The sequence below is a fragment of the Ambystoma mexicanum genome, chromosome 1p (genome assembly GCF_040938575.1).
Source record: "Ambystoma mexicanum isolate Mex_15411 chromosome 1p, UKY_AmexF1_1, whole genome shotgun sequence".
Taxonomy (NCBI): Eukaryota; Metazoa; Chordata; class Amphibia; order Caudata; family Ambystomatidae; genus Ambystoma; species Ambystoma mexicanum.
The window spans coordinates 1078653455-1078660771 of NC_090921.1; the positions used below are offsets into that span (position 1 = coordinate 1078653455).

Below are 7317 nucleotides of genomic sequence, written 5' to 3' on the forward strand. Positions count from 1 at the left end.
ATTGAGATATCAGTTCTTCTCTGAGAGGTGAGGGTCGCTGCTGGACAGCACCAGCTGCCCGCTCATATGGCAGGACGCCCCCGCCAGCTGGGAGACTAGATGAGCGACATGGTTAAAGGGCTGCTTGCCAGGCAGGCGTCAACGAGTAGGCCAGCATCAGAGAACGCTGAGATGTGGAGACATTACAGGTGTGTGGTCCAGTGGCCATCGTTAGGGGTTACCCTGCGATCATGGTGCCATTGTCAGGGTGGGTAACCAAAGGCATATCGACGGTCTTTGACGTGAGAGCAGCCTGCTCTTTACAAGTTCGTATCCTGTGAGGGGCGACTTCGACGTGCATCCTTCTTCGGTCAATAGATCAAGTGCCACTCAGCATGGGATAGGAATAGCATCAGATGTTACTGGGCTTAGAAGATGGAGGAGCCTGGCATGAAGCGCTATCCAGGAATACTGTATTAGTATATCATTTCGGTAGATTACTAAAGTTTTCTCTGCAATGCAAACGCCTGCTGTTTATTCAGTGAAAGCCATGAGAACAAGTAGTAAAACGTTCTTCAGAAAAGCGCTATTGACTGGGCTAGTATGTACCAACCCTCTGATCCCCCATCTATTGGGGAAAGTCTAAAGATCTGGTGGGGGATACGGTTGTTCCACACATGACACATTACATCATCACATGACCTTACATCATATATGTTGCTAGATTCATTCTCATCCAATCACAAGGCACGTGACACTCCATATAATTAGACAGATTTGCACCAGTCTCTCGATTGAATATGGCAGGCCTTTGTTGGGAATTCCACTTACTAAATGCTCAGCAAATGTTTTAGGTTGCTAGAAGGAGCGCTAACAAATGGTCTGGCTTGGCCTCCCCTATTCTGAAGGTATCCCGTTGCTTCATCCACAGTGATGTATTCGTGGTAATTTGCTACAAATTAATTACTTTGAAATTACTTTGTCAAATATGGGTATTTATGGGTTAAGGGGTCAAAAGAGGTGGGGAGGGTTTTGGTTAGGGTTAGTAATGAAAGGGGTGGGCGGATGGGGGTGGAACCCCCCAAAATAAAAAATTAAAACATTTTAAGTAAAATGTCAAAGTGTTACTTTGTAGTAAATTATTACAAAGAAATGACTCTCGATGAAATGACATGGAACCATTCTGAATGGTTGACAATGCCCGCTCGGAAAGAGCAGGACGACACCAACACCATGCCGGCGTGTGAAAAGCCTCAAAGATATCCAGGATGAGCGGCATCCAGCCTTGTGCACCAGGAGCGATGGAGAGCAGGGAAGAGCAGTCTCATTTCTAAACCCTGTGCGGAACTCAGACAGTCGTGGGTTCAGTAAACCCTCCGGAGGGCCCCTTCCTCAACTGTTTAGGCTCAAGCAGCTTGTAAATGGATGATGGACTGGCTATTACTCAGTATTGAAAAGCCAAGAGCAGAATACTTCCCAGGTGAGACATCCAAGCATTAAACTTATTTGGACACATGACCTGTGTTGTGGAATGTGCAGGCCACACTCCGCGACAGGCAAGTGGCTGGTTACTCTCACCCTCGTGAAAATGTTTAGCAATCTTCTGGACTTGGTAGAAAGACTGAGGTCTGGGCAGAACATTGAAGTTAGGAGAAATCTTTGGAATAGATCCACCTTTCCCCATATCTGTTCACATTAGAATGTTGAAGAGGGCAGGTGGCGGCCAAATAAGATACCTTACATGTGTCAATGTCTCCATATGATATTTTGGCCAAGAGATAACATAAGCAAGCAAATGAATGAAAAGCAAGAAACACATGAAAAACATGAATATGTATTAATATGAACATGCATCTGCAAAGAGATGAAAGTCTATTTTTCTCTGGGTTTGAAAGAACAAGCATTATTATTTGGGGGGCCTTCTTGAAGGGCTTCATAATGACCTACACCGCAACGCTCCTGAGGGAGTCAAGGCCTGCAAACCTGTCTTTTTCTCCTTGAGGGGCAAGAAAGCCTGAGGTCAAACGAGTCACTATGCACCTGGGTGTGGTCACCCCTGTGTCACAATGCGCTGGGCCTTTATAAGCACTGGCTCCCAAAGGCAAAGCTCAGATGCCTCTGCCTTAGGACGCCCACAGATCATAGGGCATTTCACAGAAGACTTCAACTGCGGGGAAGAATGAGGGCCGACGTTGGTCGAAGCACCATGTACAGCAGGATGCGGAGTACGAGCAAGAAGAGGACAAGCAAGACCCCAATGACGCACAAGAAGCTCGTAAAGAAGTCTCATAAGAAGAAGTACAGGACCAAGAAGGTATCGAAGAAAGGTGAGTAGGAGGGTTGAATAGATATGAGGGTTGGATGTGCACCCAGGACCAGGTAGTGGGCCTTTTTGAATACTTGTAGACTGCATGCGTCCAAGAAGGCCCTTGGAGTTATTAGAACACTGATGACCTAGGACTATGATGCCATAATGTGCCACCGGCTAGTGCTTGGTTCATTGGAAGGTACTCTTTATGATGTCACAGTGCCTATGGCAACCTCTGGCTAGATCACATAATAAAATATGATCTCAATACAAGATTGATCTATAACCGATGCTTTCTGTTTTTAGCCTACAGACACCACCACTAAGATGTGATTCGGTTGCCCACCTGTTGGCAGACTCAAGAGCCAAAGTAAAACGGAAGAGGAAATGAAGTCTAGAGGAGTCTCTACAGAGAGCAACAAATCCTGCAGCGTCAGAAATCGAGGAGCGATGTCTAATGCGTGTACAAACTTAATAAAAACCAGGAACACAGTATCTTGTCTGCTGGACACTTGAAGTAACTGAGAGGGGCAATATGCGACCCTGCTGTTGTGAGTGAATGGTGCCTGCAGTGAGCCCTCCCTCATGCATGTCCTGTAGTGTGTGGGTGCTCTGGATGTTGGAAAAGACACTGAAGGGATGTATGAGAGTAAAGGTATGCCAGCACACACGCGCCAATTAACAAAACTGGTGCTAACCACTCCATTGTTGGAGTCTAGCGAGAGTCCATGGCCCACCACTGGAGGACAGTGCTAGTTGCTCTCCTTGGAACCACGTGAGGGGACGATTGGCTGGTCAATCAATGAACAAGAATACTCCCTTGCCCTGTCCCCCCAACTAAAAAGGGATGCAGAATCTCTGGTAACAAAATGAACAGGGGTACTCCCTAAAGTCCCCTTGCCCTTTTATTGGAATCAGAATAAACGTGTCATTTCAAAGAAAACAATAGCAGCCATAAAGAAGGCATATCCGACAAAACGCAGGGGCCAAATCAGAGGTATGAAAGGAAAACACACCCCACCATGCAGAGAACACAGGATGGATTGTTATTCATAATGTGCAGAACCCTTGAAATGGTACTAACAAGCAGTGTTTTGGGAGACATGCAGTACTGGAAAGCGGCTTGCTACAAGCATGCGACATTGCCTATTGCATGTGAGAATACCTATCTACATAAAATAGGCAGCGGCCTAAACAATTTCACCAGAATGTGAGAGGGCAAGCATTTCTACAGAAGACAATCCCTACACAATGAGATATGATGATTTGTCCAGGATAACTTTTGCCTTATGGCAAAGCCAGAACATAAGCCTTAATTAACTCTTTCAGTTTTGAATTTAGCTACCTAGTCACCTCTTAAGACTTTATGGTCTCCATTGGGGGGTGGGGTGTTGTTGCCCAATTATGAATTAACAGCGCTCTAGAAGTGCACCATACTATGCACAAGCAAAGAATAACCACATGGGATGACCAAATAAGACCTTTTACTTCCAGTTCATGCACGAAACTGACAGCATGTCATTGCACCCCAATCACTACCCAAGGCAATCCCCTTAACCGCCCAGCTCACTCCTCCATGTACCTTCCCAGAGGCTCGACCCCATGTCGTATGAAAAAACGTCCAGTAACTTATTCCCTCCTCCAGGAACCATAACACTATGCACTTCATAAACTGGTTGCAAATCATCACATGTTCATATCCTTCCAGTTCATCTTGATCCCGTTGTCCTTTTTTCGTGTACTTCTCAGGTGAGGGGCATAGGTTCACCGTCCCCTGGCGCACTTCACCTTAAAAATAAGGGTTCATTGTTGGAAGTGGATGCAACCGGCGCAGTCCAAAGATGGTGCTTGGATGGCCTTCATCTGGTTACCTTAAGCCTGGTGCCTTTCACTGGAGAGTCTCTGAAGTGTCAGGGCAAGTATTACTAATGCAAACAGTTCATGGGATACCCTGAACGGTGTCGAATGTGATTTAAATAAAAATAAAAATGCTTGGGCTTATGTCAGGACTGACCATATGAATGTATACAACAGGAAGGGTCATTTTGCAATAGAAACCCTCCCATCTCGTTCATTTTCCCATTCCCAGTCATAGGGATGACTTCATATATATACACTTAGCTCAGGGGCTTCACCGTTGACAGTGTTGACTCCCTTTTGTGCTTTTTGCGCAACTAAAACTACACTACTTCCCCAGGCCAATTGTTAACAGGGGATTCTATCACAAAGCCTTAGTAAGGATTTCCCTACTTTTCCTTTGTGAACGGAATCGTCTTGGCCTAGATGTAAAATGCATAGCGAGGCTAACCCCTACCCAGTAATACATCATATACATTGTCCACACATAATGAGATGAGACTGAGACCTTTTTTCTGATTTGGAAAACATGTACATTTTATTGGAAAAACACATGGTCGCGTTCTTAGAGTCATCCTAACAGGCGGTCGTAGCCTTGCTCAGGCCACAAGTATGCCTGGCCCAAAAACATCCCTTCCCGGGTGGCTCTGCCAATCTGGTGTTACATAGTCCCATTCAGACCCGGTGAGCCCTTCTCACTTCGTTCACACGGCCCGCTCTGGTATCCGACTGCCAGTTCAATCGCTCCCATTTTAGTCAATGGAGCAAACAAGGCCACTGGATAAGTTGTTGAGGAGTTCCAACCGTCCCTAGTGGCATCAGTGTTCGTCTCATCCAACCTGGCTGATGCAGCCAGTGGTTATAGCTCGTGGAAAGACCACAGCGTGCCTCTTTCACTAGGATGCCCTTGTAACTACGCCACGCTTTGGGGGTGGCCCTCTGTGACCCACAATGTCCCCACAAGTATCTTTATCATTTTTTACCATACCCACCATCATAATCTATTAATCTATGTGCATCCTGCCTTCCTCAGCACTCCCTGCAGACCTAGGTTGAAAGTATCAGTACCGGCATCAGACAGGTGAAACCTGTCTTTTGCAAAGTCCACTCGGTCTCTCGCACAACAAGTGCCTGACAAAACCCAGCCCCTCCTGACTCATAAATCGTTCCATATTTGTATTCACATGCCTCCTGGACTTTTCCATGGCTGCGTTGGACCCCGGTCCATGCCACACGCTTCTTGGGAGCATTTTGGACCATCCTATCTCAGTTTCAGGAAGCATCGAGGGCTATTACAATAGGTAATAGTTCCAGTGCCGTTATGTTCCCCAATCTTCCCTTTTTCCACCACTGTGTGGACCATTTCTGGGAGCACCTCTGCGCGCCAGCGATAACCCCGAATCTCGCCATCCCAGAAGTGTCCGAGTACAACTGCAGCTCTCTGCTGGTAACTCATGGCGCCCGCTACAGGATGATCCCTTTGAACCCCTGCAGGAACATGCGCCACATGCATAAATCCCACCATGGCTTTCGACAACCTTCTGGCAAACACCCTGCCTGCCGTCACTACCCTGGCTGCAAAGTTGTGTTTCCCCAAGATTTGCAGCACCTGGCCCAGTGTTGTCCTGTCCTTAGCTAAGTTGATGTTAATCTCAATGAGCCCATCCACCTTGTCTTTCGGTTACCTACACATGCCTTTCCCTGTGTCAAATTCTTCTCTTGCAAACAAGAAATCAACCCAATAGTGCATGATGACCCCCTCCTGTTGCTTCCTGCTTGCGGCCTATTCTAGGAACAAGCTGAACTGTTCAAAAAAGGCGCATGAAACAGCACACCCCATTGGCAGTAAAAAAAGTAAAATTGCCTGTGCCACTGAAATCACAATAAGTGAAAACTGTCAGGGTGGACCGGCAGGAGTCTAAAGGCAGATTCAATGTCCACCTTTGCCAAAAGTGCCCCCTTACCAGCTTACGTGACGAGCTCCATTGCCTGGTTGAAGGAGGAATAGGTGACTGAACAGTAGTCGGGGTCCAGCCAATCATTGATCGACTCCCCCTTTGGATAGGACAGATGGTGGATAACCCTGTATTTGCCTTTCTCTTTTTTGGGTATCACCCCCAGTGGGAACACTATGAAGCTGGGTAGGGGTGGTGATGCGAATGTTCCCATAATTCTCCCCAATGCTCTTTCGTTCTTTAATTTCCCAGTCATGATCTCAGGTAACTTGTCAGCTGAGGGGAGGTTCCGTGCTAATTGTGCCGTGAGTGGCTCCTCATAAGGAACCCATCCCTAAACCCCCTGTACAACAATTCCCTTTCCTTCACCCTTGGGTAATCATTTAGCCAACTGTTCAATTTCGTCCTGTTTACTGGTGTGGGTCCTTTAACCCAGCACCCTCTATCGCGCTCCTCTGTTCTCCCACCTGCCTCGTTCCACCCCAATGCCCCTGTAGCATGTTGTGGATGGGTGTGACCCCTTACATTTCTTGCATTTCAGTAACCAACCTCTACCTAAGCCAGCAAGGTAATTCCCACCAAAGTGTATTACGAGCATCCTGGGTGCCCCCATCCTGGCAAGTTGTCTGCACACTTCGGGGAGCAAAGCGCACCATAGCATGCCCGGTGTGCCCAGCTTGATGCTAGGAAATCCTAAGTGGGCCCCTCACCTATGCCCTGCCCGTGTGATGAAGGAATGGCCAATGACACAGACTGTGCGACCCGCTGGAATGAAAAACAAAACACCAAATGTGATACTTCTGTGCCTTTCCTCCAGACCCCCCTCTAAATCTCCAGCATTGTTCCCTATGCCCACACTTCCGAGGCATCTTGATGTCCTGCCCTTTCTCCCTGATATATAACTCATAACGGTTGGATTCCCATCTACCAACCTTTTTAATGGCTGCACCCGGCATTCGCGCCCAGAATGCTGTTGTTGCTGCCCCTATCCTGAACCCCTGTGAAGACCAACTGTCCCCCTGATATTCCACTTTCCTCAATGCTGCTGCCAACACTCTGCAGAATTGAAACATGGTTAAAGGGGACCCATCCTCGTGCACCACGAGGTACCTAACCCCCACTGGCCTGGACAATATGTATTGAGGGTGTAATCAGGTGGGGTAGCTGTCCTGATCCGCCCCACCTGGTTACACTCTCAATACATATTGTCCAGGCCAG

At 47.4% G+C, this 7317-nt stretch overlaps 1 long non-coding RNA gene across 1 annotated transcript; it reads left to right on the top strand.

The window, feature by feature from the left end:
- The first annotated feature begins 2087 nt into the window (after window positions 1–2087).
- On the top strand, window positions 2088–2782 carry LOC138568667 (uncharacterized). Its single transcript, XR_011302976.1, has 2 exons — window positions 2088–2306; window positions 2594–2782. It is a non-coding gene; the product is annotated as an uncharacterized lncRNA (long non-coding RNA).
- Window positions 2783–7317: the final 4535 nt, after the last annotated feature.